The 14,082-nt window shown below is 43.4% G+C and overlaps 1 protein-coding gene and 1 non-coding gene across 2 annotated transcripts in view; both read right to left on the bottom strand.

The window, feature by feature from the left end:
* Nucleotides 1–14,082, bottom strand: part of LOC136872059 (uncharacterized) — a 492,909-nt gene that overhangs the window by 326,885 nt on the left and 151,942 nt on the right. The window lies entirely within an intron of this gene.
* Nucleotides 13,961–14,079, bottom strand: LOC136872966 (5S ribosomal RNA). Its single transcript, XR_010860119.2, has one exon. It is a non-coding gene; the product is annotated as a 5S ribosomal RNA (ribosomal RNA).

The raw sequence follows: 14,082 nt of genomic DNA, 5'->3' as shown, positions 1-14,082 counted from the left end.
TGAAGGTTAAGACGCTTCTACTTTGAATCCCAAGAATGTTACATTTAGCAGGGTCCAAAAATATCGTTTCCATGCATTGCAAACTGACGTGAACTGCTACTACTACTACTAAATGTTTTCATTGCTCCCCTGAAGGGGGAGGCGGGCCTCTTAGACGGTGACGCCGTCTCTCAAGCCGGGAGGTTTGTATCGGAGAAGCAGTGCGGAGAACGTGAGGGGGTTGGCGGTCGTGGCCTATAACAGAGCTGTCCCGGCATTCGCCTTAGCACAAAAGAACGGAAAACCACGGAATACCATTCTCAGGAGAGGAGCAGCCCCTCTCCGTCTCCCGAATACAGAGGCGTAGAGCCACGGTCCCGCGGCCACCCCTCCACTGCTCGGTTGGCCGGTCGGAGTGCAGAACTGTCGGACCACGGAGACGAGACCCACTCTGTATCCACCCCTGACGTGAAAATGGCTGTACCCTTTGAAATGTTTCCGGGCTAATCACGTTAATGTTTACAAAATACTTGCTTTAAAGAATGTTTCTCTAATCTCTCTCTACACCACGAAAGCACCCAGCGTATTCTTTCATACCTAATCACAAGTCCTCTGTACATGGCAATTCCTCCGCAGTTGTTGCAATTCCTGAATGGAATAATCTGCCGCAAGGCGTTGATGGAATATCAGCGTCCAAGAAAGTTAAACATGCATGCACAACTATCTGATGGAAATACAGAAGTAGCAAGGCAGTAAGATCACTTTCCTACTCCCTCGTTCTCTTCTTTTATCCTCCTCATCCCGTCAACTTTATCCTTCCCTGCACCTTTCTCAACTCAGGTGTAAACTCACAGTACAAGAGTTACTTTTATTTCACGAATATTTAGAATTCTACTTTGTTTCGTAATTCACTTTTGACATAAATATGTCTTGCAGCTGAGGACCATCCGAGAATTTGTGTAATGTGACGCGACAAAATGTTTGACGGTAGTGTAACCACAGCAACCGTGCAGGCAGTGATGTAAGGTATGGATGGATGGTCGATCGGACAATGTTACCTAGCAACCGTGTAGGTAGTGATGTAAGGTATGGATGGATGGTCAGACAATGTTACCTAGCAACCGTGCAGGCAGTGATGTAAGGTATGGATGGATGGTCGGTCGGACAATGTTACCTAGCAACCGTGCAGATAGTGATGTAAAGTATGGATGGATGGTCGGACAATGTTACCTAACAACCGTGCAGGCTATGTCTTGTGGCTGGTGGTCGTATGGAATTAGCAGCCGTTCATGGATGGCCATGATCGAGAGACATATTTATGATCATTTGTTTTTCGCAAAAGAAAAAGTGGTTTTTTACAACGTTAGTGTTTATGTATATCTTAAAAACTGTACTAGTTACATGTTACACTGTGTTGTATTTTCTTGACATTTATGCCATTTAATGTACAAGTAGTTAGCGTTAGCTATAGTTCAGCAGTTTTACGTAGTCTAAGTTTATGTATGGTTGCTTTAAAAGAAAGATTTGTAGTTAGTTATTTATCAATCACGAAGCAACTTCAAAAAGTAAGTTATGCATGTCGTCCCACGCTAAGAGCATTGCGCAACAAGAGTGACGCATTGTCATAAGAGAGTACCGTACGCGCACCTTTTAGCGATACATGGACACCCTAGTGCTATTTTTTTTTTGCTACTGCATTTACGTCGCACCGACACAGATATGTCTTATGGCGACGATGGAACAGGAAAGGGCTAGGACTGGGAAGGAAGCGGCCGTGGCCTTAATTAAGGTACAGCCCCAGCATTTGCCTGGTGTGAAAATGGGAAACCACGGAAAAACATCTTCAGGGCTGCCGACAGTGGGATTCGAACCTACTATCTCCCGAATACTGGACACTGACCGCACTTAAGCAACCGCAGCTATCGAGCTTGGTCTAGTGCTAAATAGGTCGACCTCGGGTATCTTCGAGATTCGTATTGGCAACCTTTGAAACACAAACTATGAATCACTTATGCATCGCTGTGTGTCATCTGGCGTACACTTTACGTACTAGTACTGTTGTTGTTTACACAGCAAATCGAAACTATAGAATTCATGCTGGGAACAAGATTCGCATCGAGAAATGTTATATAATGTGTGTATGACACAGTTGTTGGCTTAAGATAATAAAGGTTTAGAAAATTCATATCGATCGATCATATTATCGATTCAATTCAGATTTCATTTCCATTCAGTTGGCAGTATTGCCGGAACCGGAAGAGCTTCCTCCTTACTCCTCCTCCCCGTACAAAGAAATATCGCTAAAAGGTGCGCGGATTATACATGTTCCGGGCTTCCAACAGACAGTTCTGCAGTTCTGCTGCGGTACTGATAACAGGTACATCACAGTATGCGAGTGAAACGGCGTGTCAACAGGAAACGTACTCCAAAGTTGAAGTACGCGGGACAGTACGCTACGCCATGAAGCAGAAGAGGCGTTGGAAACAAAGCAAAGGCATTGTTCTTGTGGACGACAACGCTACACGCCACACTGCACGCACAACACAAGCTTTGCTTCAGCGTTTTCGGTGGGACGTATGGAAGCATCCGTTGTACATTCAAGATCTTGCACCATGAGATTTCCATCTTTTCGGCGAGCTGAAAGAACATCTGGGGGGAAATAGATTTACCAGCAATGAGGAAGTTCACACAGCGCTTCTCGAGTGCCTCCGTGACCAAGGAACGTATTTCTATGTCGAGGAATTGAACGATTGGTAGAAGGTTCAAACAGTTGTTTACAGAGACTTGGTAACTATGTTGAAAAATAGTGTCATGTATCTGTGCCACGTTGTAGTGTAATGCAGCATTCAATAAAAGTTACTTGGCCTGCTATAATAATGTGCAACTTACTTTTTGAAGTCCCCTCGTTACTCTGTTATTGGTTAAGTTAAAGACAGGGACACCTGACCATAACTTTGCCAGGGTAAATAAAGTATCATCTATCTATCTATCTATCTATCTATCTAAATGTACACACACCAGCACTGTAGTAAGATGGCGACGATATCGAGGAAGAGCAGTTATTCAAACCTGGTGCTTGTACCCCAGAACTGGAAGTCAAAGATCCTCGAATAACGGGCCGAGTCGAATGGTATTTCCTGAAACATCTGCCGGCCTTACTCACGAGAATTTATGTGACAGTTCGACTTCTCGACCAGCTACGGTTCATCCACTACGAGCTCAGTATTAGTGTGACAACTCTGGCGAACAGCCACACGACAAATTACATCAGACACAGTCCTTAAAAATGGATATAAGAGAAAATTAAAACACAGCAGAAATACAAAAAACTGTAATTATAAATATTGTGGCTAGTCTTTCTCTTCTTCTTCTTCTTCTTCTTCTTCTGTTTTTTTTTTAAATTGCTTTATGTAGCGCCGACACAGGTAGGTCTTACAGCAACGATGGGAGAGGAAAAGCCTAGGAGTAGGAAGGAAGCGACCGTGGCCTTAGTTAAGATACAGCCCCAGGATTTTCCTGTTATGAAAATGGGGAACCACGGAAAAATCATCTTCAGGGCTGTCGACAGTTGGGTTTGAACTCACATCTCCCGAATGCAAGCTCACAGCCGCGCCCCTAACCGCACGGCCAACTCGCTCGGTTTTTTGCTGATTTTATTACTTGCCCGGTGCGAGCTACCTATTACCCGGAGACCCCGGATTCAATTCCTGGCAAGATCAGGTATTTGTACCTTAATCTCAAGGCTGGTTCGAGGTCCACTCAGCCTACGTAAGATCAACTGCGTTATTATTATTATTATTATTATTATTATTATTATTATTATTATTATTATTATTATTATTATTATTATTATTATTATTATACTTTATTGCTAGTTGCTTTACTTCGCACCGACACAGATAGGTCTTATGGCGACGATGGGACAGGAAAGGCCTAGGAATGGGAAGGAAGCGGCCGTAGCCTTAATTAATGTAAAGCCCCAGCATTTGCCAGGTGTGAAAACGGGAAACCACGGAAAACCATCTTACCATCTTCAGGGCTGCCGACAGTGAGGTTCGAACCCACTATCTTCCTATGCGAACTCACAGCTGCGCGCTCCTAACCGCACGGCCAACTCGCCCGGTATTATTATTATTATTATTATTATTATTATTAATATTAATAATTAATAATAATACTGGCATTACGTCCCACTAACTACTTTTACGGTTCTCGGAGACGCAGGAGGTGCTGGAATTTAGTCTCCCAAGATTTCTTTTACGTGCCAGTAAATCTACCGACAAGAGGATGACGTATTTGAGCACCTTCAAATGCTACCGGGCTGAGCCAGGATGGAAACCGCCAACTTGAACTCAGAAGGTCAGCAGTCTACCGCCTGAGCTACCTTGCGTGGAACGATTGTGAATGCTTGTGAAACAATACGTTCAGCACCAGGCATTGTTGAACGTACTCGGAACGCAACGAGACGATGAGCAGATCCCTGCAGTGTGGTTGGGGTGGGCACTGCGAACACTTCTTGTATGCTAATCAAGAGAATACTTCATTATAGAAAATTCAAACTTAATTCCATTAAATGACATTCCAGCTTGTGGTATTTGAGTGTATGACAGCTCAGTAATTACGAAATGATGGTGATGATAACTGCCGCTTAAAGGGGCATAACATCTAGGTCATCAGCCCCTAATTACTAAATATGACGAACGTTTATATTAACTTTTTGTCTCCGTTCCATATGAGGTATCCAACTCCGCAATTTTGGCTCATATTTTTTTCAAACACTCTATAAAAAGTGAATTTAGTTCCACACCACACTTCCTAGTTCGTTAATCTGATTACTCGTGAACGTGACGAACTCACACATCTGGACCGTAGCAAAACTCTTGATCATGTTCCTGGAACCTGATTTCATAAATCATTCTGATCTGAATAGCTTAGAATAAGTCTCAGAAATCAGGAGCGTTTGCAAGTAACCCGCTAAGATTTTCATATGTGAAGGTAAATTGACTTTCAAGTGTATCGATCAACAGGAAATTTAGAAGATACGGTCTTATTCATTGTTTGAATCTGACCAGGAGATGGACACGATGTGACTGACAGTGCGTTTCTTCATGTCTTCAACCCCACATTTATAATAATAATCATACCAAGAATTATGTTTCTGACTTTTGAAGCCCCAAATGGGGTACCTATGTAAATGTATTTTTCAATTGTGTTTCGGCTACTAAGTACCTGTTCTATTTGTTGTTACCTAATTTTGAAAAGAAAATATAACCTTGTTAAATTTTAAAATTAATTTCACTTTAGTAGCTTGAGATCTATTCACCACCCAGCACCTTCTTTCACGCATAACTACCACCAAAAACACGGTAACAATAATAATAATAATAATAATAATAATAATAATAATAATAATAATAATAATAATAATAATAATAATAATAATAATAATAATAATAATAATGGGTTCCAAACCCACTGTCGGATGACTTGAAGATGGTTTTTTCTGGTTTCATATATTCACAACAGACATGTCTAAATAATGGGAATGAACCTCAAAGCCCACTGTTCTCAGTACGCGTTCAGTTAAATGTCACGTAATCTGTGACTGAAAAGAACATAAGTAACGTAAGACTGGTCAGTGCCACCTGCTTCCACATTCCACAAAGCTCCTCTCTATATATACAAGGAGAGATGAGCGATTAGCAAACATGATAAAACCTCAGCTATTTAACACTCGTAGGCCTTTCCTGTCTCATCATCGCTAGAAGACCTATCTTTGGAAAAATCAACTGATTATAAATATTTCTCTCGGTTATGGCTTATCATTAGGCCCCGGATCCATATGCACTAAAATGTTGTAAATATGCAGGAAAATAAGAACTAAAAATAAAACCAAATGCACTTACCAAACGCATTATTTAATTTTAAACATGTTTCATTCCTTGTAAAATGATGCATGGCAGTAGGTTATTAAGAGTTTTTCAATGTTTCCCGGGGTCAATGACCTTCTGTAGTCGGACAAAATTAATTTATACGCTGAAAATGTCGACGGACGTAACTGGGCAGTACTTGTACTCCGGCACTGACTGCGTAGAACATTCTTTTGGCAAAGACTGCCTGATTGCACTTATGTAGAATGGTCATTATCCGTCCGCGACACTGAAAGCTCTTTCCTTCATCAGGGAAGGCTTCTCGCGTTGACAAGGGATGTACAACATATGTAGACTTAATTAGATTTTTCATTTGGTTCAGAAATCTTAGATAATCGATCACACATAAGAGAAAAATACATCTATATACGCATTAACGGTCAAAATATGCGCTAACGTTTAAAATATTCACTTGCATATGCACAAATGCATTTTTTAAATCCGTGCCCTACTTATCATCAACGGCTGATAATTTCAAATGATGACCGGCCATAAATTTAACGACTAGACAGTTCCTAGGTAACATTGTGTGGCCATCCATCCATACCTTACATCATAGCCTGCACGGTTGCTACGTAACATTGTCTGACCATCCATCCATACCTTACATCACAGCCTGCACGGTTGCTAGGTAACACTGTCTGGCCATCCATCCACACCTTACATCACAGCCTGCACGGCTGCTAGGTAACATTGTCTGGCCATCCATCCATACCTTACATCACAGCATGCACGGAAGCTAGGTAACATTGTCTGGCCATCCATCCATACCTTACAACATAGCCTGCACGGTTCCTAAGTAACATTGTCTGGCCATCCATCCATACCTTACATCACAGGCTGCACGGCTGCTAGGTAACATTGCCTGGCCATCCATCCATACCTTACATCATAGCCAGCACGGTTGCTAGGTAACATGTTCTGGCCGTCCATTCATACCTTACATCATAGCCAGCACGGTTGCTAGGTAACATGTTCTGGTCATCCATCCATACCTTACATCATAGCCAGCACGGTTGCTAGGTAAAACTGTCTGGCCATCCATCCATACCTTACATCACAGCCTGCACGGTTGCTAGGTAACATTGTCTGGTGTTCCATCCATACCTTACATCACAGCCTGCACGGTTGCTAGGTAACATTGTCTGTCCATCCACCCCTTACATCACAGCCTGCACGGTTGCTAGGTAACATTGTCTGGCCATCCATCCATACCTTACACCATAGCCAGCACGGTTGCTAGGTAACATTGTCTGGCCATCCATCCATACCTTACATCATAGCCAGCACGGTTGCTAGGTAACGTTGTCTGGTCATTTACCCACACCTTATACCACAACCTGCCAGGGTTACACTCCGTCAAACTAACTTCCGTAACGCTAACATCTGTAACGCAAATTTTTAGATGACCCCGCAGCCATATGACATATTCATGTTTAAAAAAAATAAGATGGATATCGTCTCTGCAGCGTCAATACTACCAACCCTCTCAAACGGTGACAAAAACAAATGTACAGACGGACTCTACATTTTTATTAGCAGTAAGCTGAACCTACCAAACTCGGAAATGGTGCTGCCTGGTTGTCGCTTGTCGCTGCCTAGTGTGCCCACAGACCGTGAAATGATATAGCGGACAAGAGATAGTATCTCCTCTAGTCAAAGGAACGGATTATGCGAGATGTGCTTACAGTAACGATACAGCTTATGATAATATGCGCACTAAAGTGGACGAGCTTTTCTCCCTCTCTCCGACTTCAGTCTCAGTACGTTAAATGTAATGCAAGATCGTTTTTGATTACCAGGGAACGGATTTGTATGTAAATACATACCTATTTAGGTAACTAAAATTAATTATATCTTGTATTTTATTTCGGAAGTGGCTACCTGGCCGAGGCGGTAAAGGCGTGCTCGGTTCGCCCGGAAGGACGTGGGTTCGAATCCCCGTCAGGAAGTCGTAAAATTTAAGAAACGAGATTTCCACTTCCGGAGGTGCATATGGCCCTGAGGTTCACTCAGCCTACACCAAAAATGAGTACCAGGTTAATTCCTGGGGGCAAAGGCGGCCGGGCGTAGAGCTAACCACTCTACCCCATCACGTGACGAGGTTAACAATGATGGAAGCCTTTACCTTCCACTCCTCCAAGGGCCTTCATGGCCTGTACGGAGGTGACTTTCCTATTATATTTCGGAATCATGACGTGTGGAGTTGAAAATCACTGCATTTAATTTCCATATTTTGGAGTTTAGTACATGTATGTTCCATATTCTTAGCCATTAAAATCAATATAGTCCATATTTTGGCTAAATCGTCTCTTGTTGTGTAGTTATTTTCAAACGGCCCTTATTTAAAAAAAAAACAGGCCTCGAATATCAATATTTTTGAGAAATTCGGCTAAAATCACATACACTCTCTGGCACGCTTGTTGAAAATGGAGAAACAAATTAACCATTTATGTATAAGTATTTCATATTTTAACTTGTGTATAACTCAACTATCGACAGTGTGGAAGTGGTTTCCCTATTATTTCGTAATTCGGGTATCCCTTTAACTGCTTCATGGGATTCTATCAAGAACGTTCTAAATGCCATGGCCTGAAGATCCAGCCTTAACTAAACTGCAAAAACAGTAATCTGTGATAAGTGTGAGGAATTACCTAGGTTACATTTAGCACAATTTATCATGCATCACAAAAGCACTCACAAGACTCCAGAACCTTCATGTCATTTTTTCAAAGTTTTGAAAATGTGAATAATACTGTGGAACAACTGAATTGTAGTACAGAAAAAGCTGCAGATATAGCAAAAATGAAGATGGACACTGTACTTTCAAACAACCCTGGATATGAAGAAGTCGGAAAGGTTGCTGCAATATTGTGTAGAAACTTAAATGTGAAGTTAACGTTGGACTTAACCCCAGCAGGCATTGTGAAGTTCAAACAAGCCCCCATTACCTCTCCTACTGAGCACAGTTTCAGTCAATATACTATAAATCTGTCCTCAGAGAAAACAGAATATTCACTTGCCACCACTTACATGAATATTCTGTTATTCATTGTTTTGATAACAGAGAATAAAGTATCGTGTTTTCTTCGAGGTTCATATTAAAATGAGAAATGAAACATTATGTTTCATTTATGCCTCCTTTGCTTAGCTTCATTGAACTTTAATATAGAATGGAAGTGATAGTTATTGAAATTTTAAAGTCCATATATAATTCAAGTCCGCCTATGTGGTGTAGTGGTTAGCGTGATTAGCTGCCACCCCCGGAGGCCCGTGTTCGATCTCCGGCTCTGCCACAAAATTTGAAAAGTGGTACGAGGGCTGGAACGGGGTCCACTCAGCCTCGGGAGGTCAACTGAATAGAGGTGGGTTCGATTCCCACCTCAGCCATCCTGGAAGTGGTTTTCCGTGGTTTCCCACTTCATCTCCAGGCAAATGCCGGGATGATATCTAAAGTAAGGCCACGGCCGCGTCCTTCCCTCTTCCTTGTCGATCCCTTCTAATCTTCCCATCCCCTCACAAGGCCCTGTTCTGCATAGCAGGTGAGGCAGTCTGGGAGAGGTACTGGTCCTCCTCCCCACTTTTATCTCCGACCCAATGTCTCACGCTCCATAACATCGCCCTTGAGGCAGTAGAGGTGGGATCACTCGCTGAGTCCGAGGGAAAAATCAACCACGTCCGAATCGAAGCAACAGAGCATGGAATGGAGACGCACACATTCGTCTGTAAAGGTGAAGGCTAAACAGTCTCTGCCCCAGGGCAAGATCATGGTTATCGGAGCAGGCGGCAAGTTTCTATGAAGAGGGTGTTCAAAACTTAGTTGGAAGGTATGATAAGTGTTTAAACATACTTGGTGGCTATGTTGAAAAATAGTGGAAAGTATGTAGAATCTGCAAATAAATGTGGTGTTTGAAAATCGTCTCTTGTTGTGTAGTTATTTTCAAACGGCCCTTATTTAAAAAAAAACAGGCCTCGAAAATCAATATTTTTGAGAAATTCGGCTAAAATCACATACACTCTCTGGCACGCTTGTTGAAAATGGAATTCTAATTTTAATCAATTTTGAGAGCATTACTGTTCGCGCAGCGCTGTACTGTACTTTGAACGAACAAATACAACGTGATTCAAATCTGCGACACACGGAGGGTCCCGCTCATACGTGGGAGAGTCCAACATTTTTATACGGTAGACATAGTTGGCATAACAGTGTGTACCGAGTCTCATGCTTATCAGTGATGTGATGTGACCGTCTGGCGAGTTTGATGCTGTCGAACCATGGTTTTAGCTTGAAGTGTAGCGTAACATCGTCCTTTGTGCAGATCCTGTGTATTCCAATTCCGTTAATCATTTTCTTTGAGCTTTCATACGGATTATGGGGAATATAAGTAGAACTTATTTGGAACAGCATCTAAATTAACTTTAGAGAGAAAAATCATCCGTAGTGTAGAATCGCTAGATGAAGAAAAATGATCTGAATTGTAGGATCGCTAATTGTTATTAATACAACTTCCCCGACGAGGAGGCTGCCACAAGGACAAAGTATATCAACTACACAGTATTTTGTCTTCTTAGTTTGCTAGTATGCCCGATAGAAATACCCATCACAAGGCTCAGGAATAAGTTTGGAATGAGTTTGGAATATACTTGTTGAAATGCCCTCGCATGCCAGCGCACATGTGTTCTGCTCGGAAAGGAAATAAAAGCGCTCGTATAAATTTCCGCTTGAGAGCCATCCGAGATGTAGAGCACAGTAGAAATCTGGGCACAGTGATGTAGAACTTGCCATGCCATTTCCCGGAATAGGCGAGTTACTACTCGATGACACCCTCACTGCCATGCCATTCCTTTGACAACTTCAGTGTGGAAAGAGTAAAAAGGTCAGTCAGGAGACTGAACGGTAGTGTACTCGTGATCCTGAAGTAAACACCTGCAGTTAAGATCGTAGAATGCATACATGTCGTCTGGTTCCTTCGCTGAATGACCAGCGTACTGGCCTTCGGTTCTGAGCACGCTGAGTTCGGTTCGCGGTCGGTTCAAGGACTTTAACTGGTTATCATCGTTAATTCCCTTCGTTGTCCGACTCCGTGGCTGATTGGTCAGCGTTGAGGCCTGCAGTTCAGAGATCCCCAGGTTCGGTTCGCGGTCGGTTCAAGGACTTTAACTGGTTATCATCGTTAATTCCCTTCGTTGTCCGACTCCGTGGCTGAATGGTCAGCGTTGAGGCCTGCAGTTCAAAATATCCCGGATTTGATTCCCAACCGAGTCGAGGATTTAATCGCGTCTGATTAATTCTTCTAGCTAGGGGACTGGGTGTTTGTGTTTGTCCCAACACTCTCTTCATATTCAGACAACACACCACACTACCAATCACTACAGGAACACGCAATAGTGATTGCATCCCTCCATATAGCGGCATCAGGCCGCAAAACAGGGACAAATCCACATGTGCGACATAATTCGCACCAGCGACCCCATAGCCATCGGAAAAACGGAAGAAGAAGAAGTTAATTCCTTTCGTTCGTTCGGGGACTGGGTATTTTTTTCAAGTATTTTAATGTCGGTTTGAACGTTTTCGGCCACGCAAGAATGGGGAAGGGCCGTTGCCTTAAATAAAGTACAGCTCCAGCATTTGCCTCGCGTGAAAATGGGAGACAGCTGAAAACAATTTTCAGGGCTACTGACGGTGGGATTGGAACCCACTACCTCCCCAATGCAAGCTCACAGATGCGGGAACCTAACCGCATGGCCAATACTCGTTCGGTCATTGGATTTCCAAGCTGCCCATGAAATACAAAGAATTCTCCTGTGAAGCCACATTTCAAATGCTTCAATTGAGCTGACCGTCACCGCTTTTAGTGCCCTGACTTGACACTCGTACAACACTGATAAATTTCTCGTCAACCTCAAAACTAGCTACCGTAGCACAATCAAGAGCCTAATAAAAATAATCACTTGCATACTGAAAGGACAAAGATTGTTTTTTAGTATGTGATTAATCTCTCCGTGAGCAGAAAGGAACTTTGACGTACTGTACGTGAAAAGATCGATGCCCTTCCTGTGAAACAACAAATGTCGCTACGGGGCGTAAACATAAAGAAGAGTTCAGGAAGGAGAAATTCTCGCTACTGACATACAGAGAGAGAAAACTCTTCAGCCAATATTTGAGGAACAATCTCCTTATTGAGGTCACACAGCAGGTGCGACCTTTCAGAGCCGTATATAATTACAGATAAGGCTATTGTCTAGTCCACAGTTCGACACAAAGGAGTCACCGCTCATACCATCAATTGACTTTCTAATGGCAGACGAGCGGAGCGACCTTCTATACAGTTCTGTGAGCAGGAAAGGCCTTGCGCATCAGGTATCGCCTGAAGTCTTGACTCCAGACCGCTCCCCTAAAACAGAAAGTCGAGATGGACCTCAGGTCGAAATCTAGACAGCAAAGTCATCCCTGTGCGGGCCTAGTGGTGCAGCCAGGAACTGAAGGGGGCCTCGCTGCCTAACTTAAATAAAACATGTGTATAATGTTGGCCTGATAGCATCTAAGGATTCACAAATATATGTAGGCCTATATACATTTTTTAATGATTTGCTTTGCGTCGTACCGACACAGATAGGTCTGAAGGCGACGATCGGATAGGAAAGGGCTAGGAGTGGGAAGGAAGCGGCCTCGCCCTTATATTAAGGTACAACCCCAGCATTTGCTTGGAGCAAAATGGGAAACCACGGAAAAACATCTTCAGAGCTGGCGACAGTAGGGTTCGAACCCGCTATCTCCCGGATGCAAGCTCACAGCTACGCGCCTCTAACAGCACGGCCAACTCACCCGGTCACAAATGCGAGTAATTACTGTAAGTACCTAGATATTAATATAAGGAAAGACCTTCATTGGGGTAATCATATTAACGAAGTTGTTAAGAAAAGTTACAGATCTTTTCTCACGGTTATGAGAGTATTTATGGGCTGTATTAAGGACGTAAAGGAGAGGGCGTATAAATCTCTGGTAAGACCACAGTTAGAATATGGCTCCAGTGTATGGAACACACACCAGGACTATGAAAACTAGAAACAATTCAAAGGAAAACAGAACTATTTGTTCTGGGTGATTTCCGACAAAGGAGTAGTGTTACGAAAATGTTGCAAACTTTGGGCTGGGAAGACCTGGGACTAAGGAGACGAGCTGCTCGACTGTGTGGTATGTTTCGAGCCGTCAGTGGAGTCGAGCTTCAGTTGAGCTTGTAAAAGTAGGAGAGATCATAATAGTCCGCCTCTGTGGTGTAGTGGTTAGCGTGATTAGCTGCCACCCCTGGAGATCCGGGTTCGATTCCCGGCTCTGCCACGAAATTTGAAAAGTGGTACGAGGGCTGGAACGGGATCCACTCAGCCTCGGGAGGTCAACTGAGTAGAGGTGGGTTCGATTCCCACCTCAGCCATCCTGGAAGTGGTTTTCCGTGGTTTCCCACTTCTCCTCCAGGCAAATGCCGGGATGGTACCTAACTTCAGGCCACGGCCGCTTCCTTCCCTCTTCCTTGTCTATCCCTTCCAATCTTCCCCATCCCCCGCAAGGCCCCAGTTCAGCATAGCAGGTGAGGCCGCCTGGGCGAGGTACTGGTCATTCTCCCCAGTTGTATCCCCCGACCAAGAGTCTGCAGCTCCAGGACACTGCCCTTGAGGCGGTAGAGGTGGTATCCCTCGCTGCGTCTGGGGGAAAAACCGACTCTGGAGGGTAAACAGATGATGATGATGATGATGAGATCATAATATGAAGATAAAGTTGGAATTCAAGAGGATAAATTGGGGCAAATATTCATTTATAGAACGAGGAGTAAGGGATTGAAGTAAATTATCAAGGGAAATGTTCTATAAATTTTCACGTTCTTTGAAAATGTTTAGGAAAAGGCTAAGCAAACAAGTGATAGGGAATCGGCTACCCGGGCGACCGCCCTAAATGCAGATGATTGATGACTGATTGACTGGTTGATGCTTTTCTTACATGCTATTTGTTCGGGGCGTCGACCTAGAAAGATCTTTTGCTCCTAAAAAGGGAATTGAGCCAACAGCACGTGCTGTTCCCAAGCGGTCACCCATCCAAGGACTTACCATGCCCAATGTTGCTTAACTGCGGTGATCGGATGAGAACCGGTGTATTCAACATGGTATGGCCGTTGGCTGA

The sequence above is a fragment of the Anabrus simplex genome, chromosome 4, assembly GCF_040414725.1.
Source record: "Anabrus simplex isolate iqAnaSimp1 chromosome 4, ASM4041472v1, whole genome shotgun sequence".
NCBI lineage: Eukaryota > Metazoa > Arthropoda > Insecta > Orthoptera > Tettigoniidae > Anabrus > Anabrus simplex.
This window is presented reverse-complemented; position numbering and strand designations above follow the sequence as displayed.